Here is a 15,092-nt window from a genome sequence, read left to right on the forward strand (position 1 = left end):
CTCCTGGGCCTATCACCTTTAGCATTAGAAGGGGCAAAAAGGAAAAGGAAAAATTTGAATCTCCAAACAACAGTGTATCCTGAACACATTTTTGGTATGAACTCTCAGGCTGGGAAAACAGAATTTTGTGTTACACAATATAGGATGAGTTTATTATACTATTTCTGGTGTGCCTAATACCAGCAGGATGACAATGATATACCCCCAATTAAAAAGTGTGCAGGAAGAAACAGTGCTGGTTTCTTATGCTTTGTCAACATATGGCAAGTGAAGATCTTCACTGCCCGTTATCTTACGTCATCTTGGTCAGTTCCATAATTTGGAGACTTCCATTTGCAATACTCCATGTTAGGCAGGACCCTTTGGATGAAAGAGACAACTTTATCTTAGGGATATAAGGGACTTTATTAGCAGGATATTATGTAGGCTTCCAAAATTGTTGATGATATAGGGGTGTTGCTGAGAGACTTAGAAGACATTGGGATTCTCTCTCTCTCTTTTTTTATTCCTTATTTTTAAATTTCTATTTCTATTTTCTACCTTGAGTCAGGTGACCATCACATGGCCAATCAATTGTAGTACACAGAAAATCTCAGAACCCCTCATCTATGCCTCAGGGCCATCGCAGAGAAAAAGAAAGTGCTGGGAGTAGGTACCACTCTATTGAGACTCTCTGTATTCCTTATTCTTGGTTTCTTAATTATGATTCCATTCTTGATTTACTGAGCTATGTATTTAACAAGTTTTTCAAGATGATTATGCTAGTGTTAGTGTATTTTGTGAATTTTTGAACATTTTCAAATATCCTCCAATTACTCTGCACAAAAAGTTTTGCTGGCTAATCTGCAAGTTCTAGTAAGTTTACACTAAGGAATCTGTGCTTACTTCTCAGACAAGACTTAACTGAGCCTTTTCTCAGTCCCACCTTTTCTTGCAGAAATTGAGGTTTCTTACATGATAATGGTATATCTTCCACTTTTTAGAGCCAATATAAGAATTTTCTTTGAAAATAAATCTTTTTTTCTTTTTCTTTTATTTTTTTTAAACAGGGGAGAGTGTGAATGCAGTCCCCCACTAACACAAATTATGCAGTCAAGTTTCCCACATTTGGGGAAATCCCAGGAGTCAGCACATCTGCAGTGCAAAGAACAAGCAAATCTTGTATTTCTGAGTCCATTCGATAGAAATACACATCAATGGAGTGATAAATATAGGTATTTAGGGATGCCTTGGTGGCTCAGACAGTTAAACGTATGTCTTTGGCTCAGGTCATGATCCCAGGGTGCTGGGATCAAGCCCCATGTTGGGCTCCCTGCTCAGGGAATCTGCTTCTCCCTCTCCTCCCTGCTCCTGCTCTCTCTTGCTATCTCAGTCGCTATCTCTGTCTCTCTCTCTCAAATAAATAAATAAAATCTTTGTATATGTATAGATACATAGGTATTTAAATCATCTTATATAATAAGTGATTTTGATATGAATAGAATACAGTAATGGGATTCTGGTATTTTTCCCTAAATTATGTTTTTTATTGGATTTTTTTTTTACTGATTTACATTTATATTAAAATACTTGTGTTTGGTCTTACCAATACCATTTGATATATAATTTCTGACTTTTGTTTTCTTTCTGTATTGTCTTTATCTTCTATATTTTAATACACGAATTCTGTTTATACTATTGAATTTGATTCTGTTTCACAGTAATTATCTGGGAGCTATTCATTCTTTTTTCTTTGGGTGTATTTTTTTTTTAAGTTAAAAAGTGTGTGTGTGTGTGTGTGTGTGTGTGTGTGTGTGTGTTATTCAAATAATGACTAAATACTCCCAGAACCTAACATAATCAGGAGTTATAAGTCACTTTCATGTCAAAGTTATCAGTCAAAGTTCTTTGGGTAAAGTGATAGAAGCATAATTCAAACAAGCCTGACTAGAATAGCCAAAGCAATCATGGAAAAGAAAAACAAAGCTGGAGGCATCATAATTCCAGATTCCAAGCTATATTACAAAGCTGTAGTCACCAAGACAGTATGATATTGGCACAAAAACAGACACATAGATCAATGGAACAGAATAGAGAACCCAGACATGGGCTTACAAGTAAGTGGTCAACTAATTTTTGCCAAAGCAGGAAAGACTATCCAATGGAATAAAGACAGACTCTCAACAAATGGTGTTGGGGAAACTGGACAGTAACTGGACAGCAGAAGAATGAAATTGGACCACTTTCTTATATCATACACAAAAATAAATTCAAAATGGGTGAAAGACCTAAATGTGAGACAGGAATCTATCAAAATCCTAGAGAAGAACACAGGCAGCAACCTTTTTGACCTTAGCTCCAGCAACTTCTTGCTAGACATGTCTCTGGAAACAATGGAAACAAAAGCAAAAATGAACGATTGGGACTTCATCAAGATAAAAAGCTTCTGCACAGCACAGGAGACAATCAACAAATCTAAAATGCAACCTGCAGAATGGGAGAATATATTTGCCAAAAGCATACCTGATAAAGGGTTAGTTTTCAAAATCTATAAAGAACTTATCAAACTCCACACCCCAAAAACCAAATAATCCAATTAAGAAATGAGCAGGAAACGTGAATACACATTTTTCCAGAGAAGACATACAGATGGCCAACAGACACATGAAAAGATTCTCAACATCACTCATCATCAGGGAAATACAAATCAAAACCGTGATGAGATGTCACCTCACACCTGTCAGAATAGCTAAAATTAACAACACAGGAAACAACAGATGTTGGTGAAGATGTGAAGAAAGGGTAACTTTCTTACACTGCTGGTGGGAATGCAGCTCATACAGCCAATCTGGAAAAAAGTATGGAGGTTCCTCAAAAAGTAAAAAATAGAACTACCCTACGACCCAGCAATTGCACTAGGTATTTACCCAAAGGATAAAAAATACTGATTCGAAAGGTCACAAGCACCCTGATGTTTATAGCAGCACTATGAACAATAGCCAAATTATGGAAGTAGCCCAAATGTCCATTGACTGAAGAATGGATAAAGAAGAGGTGATAGATAGATAGATAGATAGATAGATAGATAGATAGATAGATATAGATAGATAGATAGATAGATAGATAGATAGATGATAGATATAATGGGATATTACTCAGAGTGTATTATGCTAAATGAAACAAGTCAGTCAGAGAAAGACAAATACATATGAGTCCACTTGTGTGTGAAATTTAAGAAACAAAACAGATGAACATAGAGGAATGGGAAGAAAAAGAGAGGGAAGCATACCATAAAATTCCTAACTATAGAGAACAAACAGGGTTGATGGAGGGAAGTGGGGGGGGGATGGGCTAAATGGGTGATGGACATTAAGGAGGGTACTTGTTGTGTTGAGCACTGGGTATTCTATGTAAGTGACAAATCACTAAATTCTACTCCTGAAATCAATATTACACTGCATGTTAACTAGAATTAAAATAAAAATTTGGGGAAAATAAAAGAAAACAAGCCTAGCCAAGCAAAACCAAAACCAAAACGAACAAAACAATAACAACAACAACAACTTAAGTTCTTCACATTACGAAACTTTGTGAAAGATTGCAAAAAACTAGGTTAGAAATAACTGTAACCAGGGACCCAAACACTGTGAGAATCCTTTTTTTTCGTTTCTTCTCCTTTCTAAACCCTGGCTTATTTTGTTCATGCTAGCTATTCCTGTATATTTGCAATTGAGATTTTTAAGTAGCTGTGATTCTAATCCTTATGGTGTCCTGCCTATTAAAAAAGAATCCTATCCATCAGACTTAGAAAAAAAAATATTAGGGATTCATTTTGTTTGGCTCAGACTACGTCATGCACCATCTTAGTGACTAGGGAAACTTAGTTTATTAAAACTGCAAGGCTGCACCGTAAATCACAGAAGAACATTTACACAAAACAAGAGGAGGGCTATTCCATATAGAAACGATGATAAATGCCCACCAGCTTTCCCACCATTACATAGCTGATAGCCATAGAATATGATTTGGACATGGTAATTATGACTATAAATTCTATAATCTTTCAAAAACAAATTGGCCACCCTCAAAATTCTGAACTTTTCATATGGATTTTGCTGCATAAATAACATATACTCATTTTCCAGTACATCTAGATTTTAAACTGCTTGAGGGCCAGATATATGCTTAATTTTTCTTAAAGCTCTCCTAGTATATAACAAAATAATTTGTACTGGGACTCATAGTATGTATTTGGAATTGGCTTGTAGCCCAATTGTCAAATTTTTTTCAGCATATCTAGCAATTTTCCTATTTGTCATATGCAAATGCAAAAACCTTTCTTAAGTACAGTAAGAGTAAAAAGAATAGAAAGATATAAAATACAAGACCAGGCAAAGAGTTCTAGGAAGCCGTAATTTGAACCACTATATAAAAAGCATGGAGAGCTCTGGAAAATAATTGACCTGAGAGTCCTGGTTATTAATAAGTGCATCTATAAAACTTAGGTTAAGAAGACCATCATGAGGTATATTGTACTCCTTGCCCGCAGTGACTTAACTTTCTAGCCATTACTTTAGGTTTTAATTTGTAAGTTTATTGAAGAATGAGTTGTGCAATTAGTGTAAATGACTGATTATTTTAACTATGTGGTTTCGTGCTGGCCAAATTATTGTAAGCCTCGATGCTATTGTGTTTGTATGTTTTTTTAATTTATAGACTCTGGATTCATGCTGAATAATTATTTGGGTACAAAATACATACAGAATAAAAATTTACTAACTTTTTAAAATATTTTCTCATAAACACACCTAAAAATCTCTAAGATGCCTGTTCAAACTTTTATTTTTTAAAAATAATTTAACGTATCTTTGATGATATGCTTTAATACACAGTAGGACAAATTTATTTTTTTCTTACTAATCCAGAGTCGAATTACATTTATTAAATCTTAGAAATAAAAGACACCCCAAGAATCCTACCATACAGTGGGGGAAATTTTCCTATTCAAATATTTTGATATGGAATGATTGTACCTAACAAATCTCTGTTACAGTTCCCAAACATAGATAAAACTCCCACCAAAAAATTTTTCTAGGCATATTCTCTCAGTTTGCATCAGTCTCCAAAACAATGATATCATTTATTTGTGACTGCTTTTATTTCAGATGTAACCACACCTCCACGTAGGATTGACCAGATTGGTGGTTGTTGTTAAACCCTTTTTGAAGACATCATGGCATTGCCTGTGAAGATTTACTTTGCGAAAGGCTTTGAACTCAGCACCAGTACTGGAAGTCTTTCACAGCATACACGAGGGGGAGATTTCTTGTTATGCCAATTGCAAGCTTTACCACAGCTGTGACACAAAATCTGGAAGTTTGTGTTGGAAAGACAGCAGTAGGCACAGATGCTGGGAAATGATACCAAGCATTTTTCAGTCACCTTATGGAGATGACAACACACACACACACACACACACACACACACACACACACTCAAATGAGCTTACAAAAGAGTCTGAGTTTCTTCAAATGATCCTGGTCCCATGGGGGTTGGTTACTTAAGAATTAGAGGAATCTTTATCGTTACTGGACTCCTTCCTGCCTTTGCGAGGACTGTTGATTTGGAAAATCCAAATTGCTTGCTTTGTGTCTTCCAAGTCTACAGCTGAGGTTGGGCAGGCTTTCAAGATGAGCTACTTGAACAAATAGAACTGCAGGCACAGATCCAACATTTCCCAGGGTGCACTGCAGTCTATTTAACAGAGCGAGCTCCTTAGCATACAGAGAATGGCAGGGCATCCTATTTACCTTCACTTCGGATTGTATGTTTAATGCACCCAGAATAGACAAAAGACAATATGACTGCTAGGATCTGATTCACATTAATTTGTAGCAGATGGAGAACCCGTGTTTTTCCAAGATGTTTGTGGTAAAGCAACCCTTACTGTAGAAGAGAAAAGAAATATGGCATTCAGCTTTTTGCTATATTAAACGTCTATATTAATGTATTTTAGAAGCAATTATTTTATTAAGTGATTTTAATATAGTGGGTGTATGGGATTAGCATGGTGTTATGTTAGGCTGGCCTAAATTAAAGCTGTGCAAAACTAGCAAAAATGTGATGTAATTGGCAAAATGTCTTTTCTCCCCTTTGAATGAGGTTTTGAAACCTACCACATTTTCAGAGAATTCGTATTGGCTCCAAATGGCCTAGGAAATATATGTTTTAGAAATGTTCATGTTGAAATGTTAGTGCTTATGAAACTGGAGCATCTTCCTCAAGGGCCCCTCTGATGTCTTTCTATTTTTTTAACTCAGCTCTCTGTCATGTTATTTGCTTGGCTTAAGAATTTGTGGGACATCTGGTTGGCATTGCCCTAATTACACGTAAACTGTAGATATATGAGTTAGTAGCATTTTCTACTAAACCTGACTACATAGGCATAACATTAAGTCAGCATGCAAAAAGATATCCCAATTCTCTGCTGTATTCACCAAACACATATGAAGCTGTTAGTTGAAAAATGCTATACCTTTTAAGTGACACTGAATTTATTTAGCTAGCCCTACTACATATAGAGGGAATTTCAATGTAAATTAGTTATTTCTAAGAGTCATGTCTTAACTAGGTGTATTTGTTCATAAACATTCATATCATGACCATGTTATGAAAGCCTTCTTACTTGATAATTTTCACTCCATTTTTTGAGTAAGGCTAAAACAAATTCCCATGTTCTTTATATCAAACCAAAAGGCGTTATTTAAGCATTGTATAAATTTCAAAGTGGTCCATTTGTTTTCAGAATTCACATACTCTCTTTAATTAAAGAAAAACAAACTCATTTACATTAAGGGTAATTTAGTCCATTTTAAAATGAAAAGGTTATTAATACATATTATCTAAAAAAATTATTTCTTAGGAAATTAAACACTTTCTTCATGAATGAACTAATACCAATGTGCAAGTATTATCAAGTGTGCAAAAGACCTAGAGCAATCATAATGAGAATTTTATACATCTAACATTTCATTTACCCTCAGAAAACGTTCACAATGTTGAATATTCTGTCTTCCATTCCTTCATAAACATCCACAGGTACAACTCAGCATAGATTCAGTGTTCAATGACTTGATATTCCTAAAAGGTGCTGGTCCTCTCATTTCCTTGAACTTTAAATGCTGGAGTGTTCCAGAACTTTGTCTTTTTTTTTTTTTTTTAAGATTTTATTTATTTTTTTGACAGAGAGACAGGCAGCGAGAGAGAGAACACAAGCATGAGGAGTGGGAGAAGAAGAAGCAGGCTCCCAGCGGAGGAGCCTGATGCGGGGCTCGATCTCAGAACACCAGGATCACGCCCTGAGCCAAAGGCAGACGCTTAACGACTGAGCCACCCAGGCGCCCCCAGAACTTAGTCTTTTGACCACCTCTCTATGTAAAGCCACTCCCTTTGGAATCTTATAAATTCTTTTTAAAACATGTGACCCTATTGATTAATCTCCTTTTCTTGGAACATGTTGTCTAGGCTTCAGTAACATCTACTCTCCTGACAGTATCCTCTCCTATTTCTATTTGCCCCTTCGTTTACTTTCCAGATTTCTCTTCTTTGACTTTCCCACAAGGAATTGCAGTCAATTTCTTGCCATTTTTTGTCTTCTCCTTAGAAAATCTTCTCCATTATTAAGGCTTCAGTTGCCCTCTATATACTGAAGATTCTCAATACCATTACCGATAGGTCATTACCTTTAACCTACACAATTGGAACTGTTATCTGATTGATCCAAATTCACTTTTGATCTGATGTAAGCAATTCAGCTCCTATGATAAAAGTGATTTTTCAAAAATAAATTCTGAGCATGTTAGTTCATGCTTAAAATCCTTAAATGGGTTCTCATTGATCTTAGATAAAAATCTAAATTCCCTAACTAGCCCCTGGGAACCTCTCACTACCTTAATCCCTTAATTCAATCCCTCCTGAAACAAATAGTATGTTGATTCTCTCAGCTCCTTGAATAGTGAATACACCTTATGGTATCTGGTCATTTGTATATACTGTACCTTTTAATGGGAACACACAATTTCACTTCTTCTCTCGGGTAAGTTCAGAGCATTTCTTAGATTTCAGCTTAAATGTCAATTTAAGAGCAAGTTTTCCCTGACCCAGCCCTTTACTTGGACCATATTATACTTTAGCTTATTTATGATTTAAATGTCTATATTTCCTCCCTCAATAGTCCTTGAAATCGAGAATTATATCGTCAGAACCTACCATAACTCGATCATACAGTACATATCCAATTCATATTTGCCCGGAAACAAAGGCAAATGAAATTGCCTCTACACACTAGGAGTTCAGATTGGTGGGAGAGATAGATAAGAAAACAGACAATTAAAAAGAGTAGAGAGGAGGAATAAAATTCTTGAGAACAAGACCAGAAAGCTTACTTCAAGTCTCAGCAGAGAACTAGATTTCGACAAAGGATTCTATCTCAGGGCTGTATGGTCTCAATTAAGTTATGTGGCAAGTGAGAGGAATACAAGAGGTTTAAGAAGTTGGGAGAGAAGAAAAAATGTAATTAATGATTATCACCATATGAGGAAAAATGACTTTTTTAGAGAAACATAATTGGGCTTGTGGACTTCTGGGCTATACTGAGAGCCCATCTGAGGCTACTGATCGTAAACTCCAAACCTTTAGACTTGAGTGTGTGATTTTTCTCCAGTCATAATCAGCTTTTTTGGTGTAGGTGATGAAAAAGTGGATAGCTGAATTAGCACAGAATGCATTTTGAAAATACAGTGCAATAAATTCTCTGCCTAGAGGCAAAAGAAGGCCAAACAATTCAGATTACCAGCATCAACGATTTACAAAACTCCTTTGGGGGATTTCTTAGTAAAGAAGGGTTTGAAGAAAAAGTAAAATGGGACATTTCAGGTGAAGGAATGCACATATGCCCACATCCAGGCATGTGAACGAGCATGGCATGTTCAAGGATCTCTAAGGAAGAAAATTAGGATGCCTGGAGCACAGGGCATAAACTGATGGAAAGATTAGAATGCAGTGGCCAGATCCTAAAAGATCTTTAAGAATGTGGTAAGGAGATTGGATTTATCCTGAAGATATGAGGTGCTATTAAAGGATTTTAAATAGGAGAATGACAGAATTTTTCTGGCAGTAGGGTGTGAAATGAATTTAAATGTAGGAGGCATTAAAATTTTGTAATTGAAGTTATACAATTAGGAGAAAATGAGGGAGGGACTGAATTAAGGTGGTGATGACCAGATGATGATGGTGATGATGATGATGAATGATGATAATAATGAACTAGATTATTTTGAAAGATTTTCAGAGACATTAAATAATTTTATATAATCCCACAAGTCTTTAGTGGTAAATGTAACACTAACACCCAGACCAGGTTCTAAGACCAGTTCTCTTCATACTATTAATGGGAAGCTTCCCAAAGTTGGAGAGTATAACTTGTTCATCCTTTTTTGTTAATTCTCATATAACAGATTTTATTTTTTAGAGCAGTTTTAGGTTCATGGCAAAATTGAGCAAAAAGTACAGATATTTTCTGTATATGTCCTACTTCTACTCATGCATAGCCTCCCTCATTATCAATATCCCTCACCAGAGTGGTACATTTGTTTGATGAACCTACAATGATACATCATTATCATCCAAAGTCCTTAGTTTACCTTACTGTACATTTTATGGGTTTAGGAAAATATATCCACCATTTATACTCATTATGCTATACTCTGTATACTTATTATACAGAGTATTTTCACCACCCTAAAAAGCCTCCGTGTTCAACCAATTCACCCCTCTCTCCACCCTCCCAACCCCTGGCAACCACTGACATTTTTCTCTCTCCATAGTTTTGTCTTTTCCAGAATGTCATATTGTTGGAATCGTATAGTATTTAGTGTTTTCATACTGGCCTCTTTCACTTAGCAATGTGCATTTCAGGTTTCTCCATGTCTTTTCATTGCTTGATATCTCATTTCCTTTTAGTACTGAATAGTATTCCGCAGTCTGCATGTATCAGAGATTATTTAGCCATTCATCTGCTGAGGAATGTCCTGGTTGTTTTCAAATTTTGGCAATTCTGAATAAAGCTGTTATTCATACCTGCATACAGGTTTTGTGTAAACATGAATGAGAATTCCTGTTGCTCCATATCTTTGCCAGCATTTGGTGTCGTCAGTGTTTTGGATCTTGGTTGTTCTACTGGAAATGTAGTGGTGTCCTGTTTGGCTAATCTGCATTTCCCTAATGACATATAGTGTGGAGTATATTTTCATGTGGCTATTTACCATCTTTGTATCTTTTTTCATGAGATGTATATTTAGGGTCTCTGGCCCATTTTTAATTTTTTTTCTTATTGTTGAATTTTAGGACTACTTTGTATACTTTGGATAATGTCTTTTATCAGATGTCTCTTTTGCAAATATGTCCTCCCAGTCTAAGGTTTGTCTTCTCCTTCTGCTGACATTGTCTTTTGCAAACTTTTTCATCTTTTATCCTCAGTGTCTAGCTCAGGTGTCAATGATGTGGGAGGAACTGAATACTAAGGAGTTGAATTATCCCATGGTGTTATGAGCAGAAGTCATAGAAATGGTTCATGTATCTTTTAGCAGCTCTTCTTTATACTAAAGAAATAAAGACAAATCAGAAATTTGGATTCTTCACATAGAAATAGTGGAAAAGAATTTCAGGACTATTTGATCTGACTTTAAAATAACACCCAAAGTGGGGCATCTGTGTGGCTCAGTCAGTTAAGCATTGCACTCTTGGTTTAGCTCAGGCCATGATCTCAAGGTTGTGATATCAAGCCCTGCACTGATGAGGGCACCAACCCCTTGACCTAATCACCTCCCAAATCACTGAGCACTGGGCTCCGTGCTCAGCAGAGAGTCTGCTCAAAGGTTCTCTCCCTCCATCCCTCCCCCCACTCATCCATGTGTGCTCTCGCTCTCTAAAATAAATTAACAAATTTTTAACATAATACCCAATGTACTCCATTATTGCATCATATTTTGTCTACTTTTCCTTCTAAAACCATCTTATCACCCACCCTCTCCAAACTAATTTATTTTGAACAACACAGCTGTTTGTTGATATCCTTTTTTTTTTTTAAAGATTTTATTTATTTATTCGACAGAGATAGAGACAGCCAGCGAGAGAGGGAACACAAGCAGGGGGAGTGGGAGAGGAAGAAGCAGGCTCATAGCAGAAGAGCCTGATGTGGGGCTCGATCCCACAACGCTGAGATCACGCCCTGAGCCGAAGGCAAACGCTTAACCGCTGTGCTGCCCAGGCGCCCCTGTTTGTTGATATCCTAATCTGAAAAATTTCTCAGCTCCTTTTTTTTCATATTTTCATGAATGCAGTATTCATCATCTGTCTGCAAACTGATCACTCTTAGTAGTAGGACCTGTAATCTCTGTACCTTAGATGATAAGAAATATGACACACAGTACACTTGAAATGTATGAAATAGCAAGCAGAATAGGGTTATTTATTTTCAAGTGCTTACACTTTCACTTTGTAACCTAGGTAAAATCCAAAAGCTCAGATGTGTGAGAAAATTAGTTGTTCTATCCCAATTTTCTTAGCATTTAAAAGTATACAAAAATAAAATAAAATAAAATTTTGAAGTAAGAAGGGGAGGGACATGATTGAGAATAAAGATATGAAACCATCTGAATGGCTGTGCCATTATGGACGTTACACTTGACTTTCAAGGGACTTAATGACTATACAACTTGAAACACAAGCCCACTTGCACAAGCATCATATGCACCACAGAAGTTATGGTTTTAAAGCCCACTGTCCAATGGTGTTATAGTTGGAATATTTGTGTCCTCTCCCAAAATTTTTAAGTTAAAATTCTAGCCTCCAAAAGCGATGGTATTAGTAGGAGTGATTTGGGAGGTGATTAGGTCAAGGGGTTGGTGCCCTCATGAATGTGATTGGTGTTCTTATAAAAGAGATTCCACAGAGACCCGTTACTCTTTCCACCATGGGAAGATATAAGCAAGTCTGCACCTAGAGGAGGGCTCTCACCCAACCATGCTGGCACCTGGCTCTTGAAATTCCAGCCTCCAGATTTGTGAGAAATAAATTTGTTGTTTATAAGCTACCCAGTCTGTCGTATTTGTTACAGCAGCCTGAACTAACAAAGACAAATGGGTATTGTTACATATTCTAATAATTTCACTTTTCAGTCAGAATTTAAACTGCTGTCTTACTCTGTCAGATTTTTGTTGAGAAAAATCAGTGGTAGGCTAAGTGAATTCACAAAGCTAACTGGGTAGGCCTATAATGTGTAATCCATGGTGACAGTATTTATAATGACAGCTATTAAAAGAATGCTTAATATGTGCTAAGCATTGATTTATCTGACCTTTTAAAAAATATTTATTTATTTATTTGAGAGAGAGAGAGAGTGTGGAGGAGGGGCAAAAGGAGAGGGAGAGAGAGAATCTCAAGCAGACTCCCCACTGAGCCCAGAGCCTGACTTGGGGCTCAATCTTATGACCCTGAGATCATGGTCTGAGCCAAAATCGAGAGTCGGATACTTAACTGACTGAGCCACCCAGGGGCACCAAATTTATTTGATTTTAAATAAATTAACTCATTTAATCTTTAAATTCTATAAAACAAGAAATATCAATTTTATTTTCAAGGGCAAGCAAGGCTGGACATTAATTAAGTTGATTAATTAAAACCCAAGTTCTTAAAAACTATGCTTTACTTTCCCCTGGTATTTTTTTTTACCATCAGTGGACTATTAGATAAGGGTAGGTGTCCCAATGTGTCATTAACAATACCTCTGCTAAGTTGTTTTACCATCCTGCATTGCAACTCAGACAAGTATGCAAGTATCAGGAGACTTCTTAAAAGCGTTCAGCTATTTATTCATTCACTCAATGAATATATATTGAATACTTATTTTCCAGGTACTGTTCTATTCCAAGTGCTGGGCAGAAGAACATGTAAAATGTGTATATCTTCATTGAATGAACTGGGAATAATTCTCTAGCAAAAGTATGATTATTATCCTTGTGGATTATAAAATTAAAACAACTACATGTGAACAGAGGGAAAAGCTTTAACTAAGTACGTTTAGATGTTTTGCAATTTTCTTGTTAGCATTTTCCACTCATTCATTCATTTACTCAACTGCTATAGATTACTAACAACCAAGCACTACTATATGCACAAAAAATAATTGAGAAATTTTAATACTTTTTTATGCAAGCTGAAATAAGACTTCTATTATTCAGTTTGCATTCAATTCAAGTCAAGGACTATCAGTGTTCTCTTACAGCATAATTTCATAATTACTAACTTAGTAGAATTCAAGTCTAAAAGAGGAATTTGTATTTACACTCTGGATATATTTTGAAGATTTTTGGTAATAAAAGCATGATGTTTATAATTACAATATAAGAGTCTTTGCTGCATAGCAAACATTCTCATTTGTATTTCAAATGATTTTATCTTTTATTATTCATAAAAAGTATGAAGTAGATATTCATTTGTCCTCTATATGCTGAAAATTCCCAACCCCATATTTTAATTTTATTTGAGATGAGAAAATTTAAACTAAAGAGGCTCAGCACTTGCTTAAGATTACACATAATAGTGAGCAATAAGTAACTGAGCCAGGATTTGAGTATAAGACTTTTTGCTTCCAATTCTAAATACCTCCAATAACATGGAAAATTATTTTCCTCTATGATCTGATATTCAGGCAGAGAAAGTATCTAAAGCATGCTTTATAGAATATCCTTGTGAACACATAATTTGGGAAATTAGTTCTATTCAATTTGACTTACTGCCGTCATTTGGCCAGCGAAGAAAACAAAGGCTACTTATGGAAGTTTACTGAGAGGGGTAAAGAGAAGAAGGCATTTGATATATGTCCATTAAAATGACTCACTTTTGAGCATCAAAACATGTCATAAATAATATTTTAAATATTACACATTTTATTATTTTGTGCATGGTATTCACACGGGAAACAAGATTCTTAGAGATACCTAAAGTTAAACAAACATAATATTTATGATAAAAGGGGGAGAATTGCTACGATGAAACCACTAATAAACCTATGAAGCATTCTATGAGAGCAGAATTTTTTTTTCATCTTTCTGAAATATTTTCTATAATGTATATGTGCAAGTCTTCAGATTGCTAATATAACTCTACCTTCTCATTCTATTTAAGAAACATGAGACTGAAATGGAATCCTGCAGGGGATTAATAGAAAAAAAAAAGACAATGAAAATGTGACTTCCATACGAAAGTCATCTGATCTAGAAAGAAATCGAGATTGGTTTTGTAGAGCTGCAGCTTTGTACTTTTGAAAAGTTATATTCTTTCAACTTAAAAGTAATTATATATGAATGAGGGAAGGAAACATTTCTATGAAAAGAATGTACAATATATGAGCCATTTTGAATGAGAGTTTTCTTCTAGAATAATCCACATCATAGCTAAGAAGAGTGTAGAGGGACAATAATATTTATTAACCTGAATATGAAGAAAACTTAAGTCATACAAAATAATTTTTTAAAAGTAAATCTTTTCTATGTAGTTAGGTCATCAATAGCAGGGAACCCTCACAGATTTTAGAGCAAATAAACTAAACAGTACAACACAGAGTTTATAAATTTAAACAAACCAAATTAAGGAAAGCAAGACCAAAACTGTCATAACAGGAAGTGTATTCAGTTAAATGACTCATTAGAAAATCTAAATAGCATTGAAAAATTAGACATTCATGAAGTGTTACTAGGTCCTCAAAGTTTGTGGTTTCCAAAATATTTTAATTAGCTTTGCAGTAGAAAGAATAAATATATTTCTACACCAAGATATAACTCTAAACTGTCCCATACATATATATTTTAGGCCAGCTTAGTGTCTGGACAAAACATGGAATTTTAGTCTTCATTAATTTAGACATAATTGTGCATAAACTATAAAATCTGATTCTTTTCCCATTGACAAATCAGTTAAAATAGTGAAGCAACCAGTAAAAAATCTCTCTCTATCTCAATGTATATTCCTATGACCCTTTAAAACAATCCCTTCCA

The sequence above is a fragment of the Ursus arctos genome, unplaced genomic scaffold (genome assembly GCF_023065955.2).
Source record: "Ursus arctos isolate Adak ecotype North America unplaced genomic scaffold, UrsArc2.0 scaffold_11, whole genome shotgun sequence".
Lineage (NCBI taxonomy): Eukaryota > Metazoa > Chordata > Mammalia > Carnivora > Ursidae > Ursus > Ursus arctos.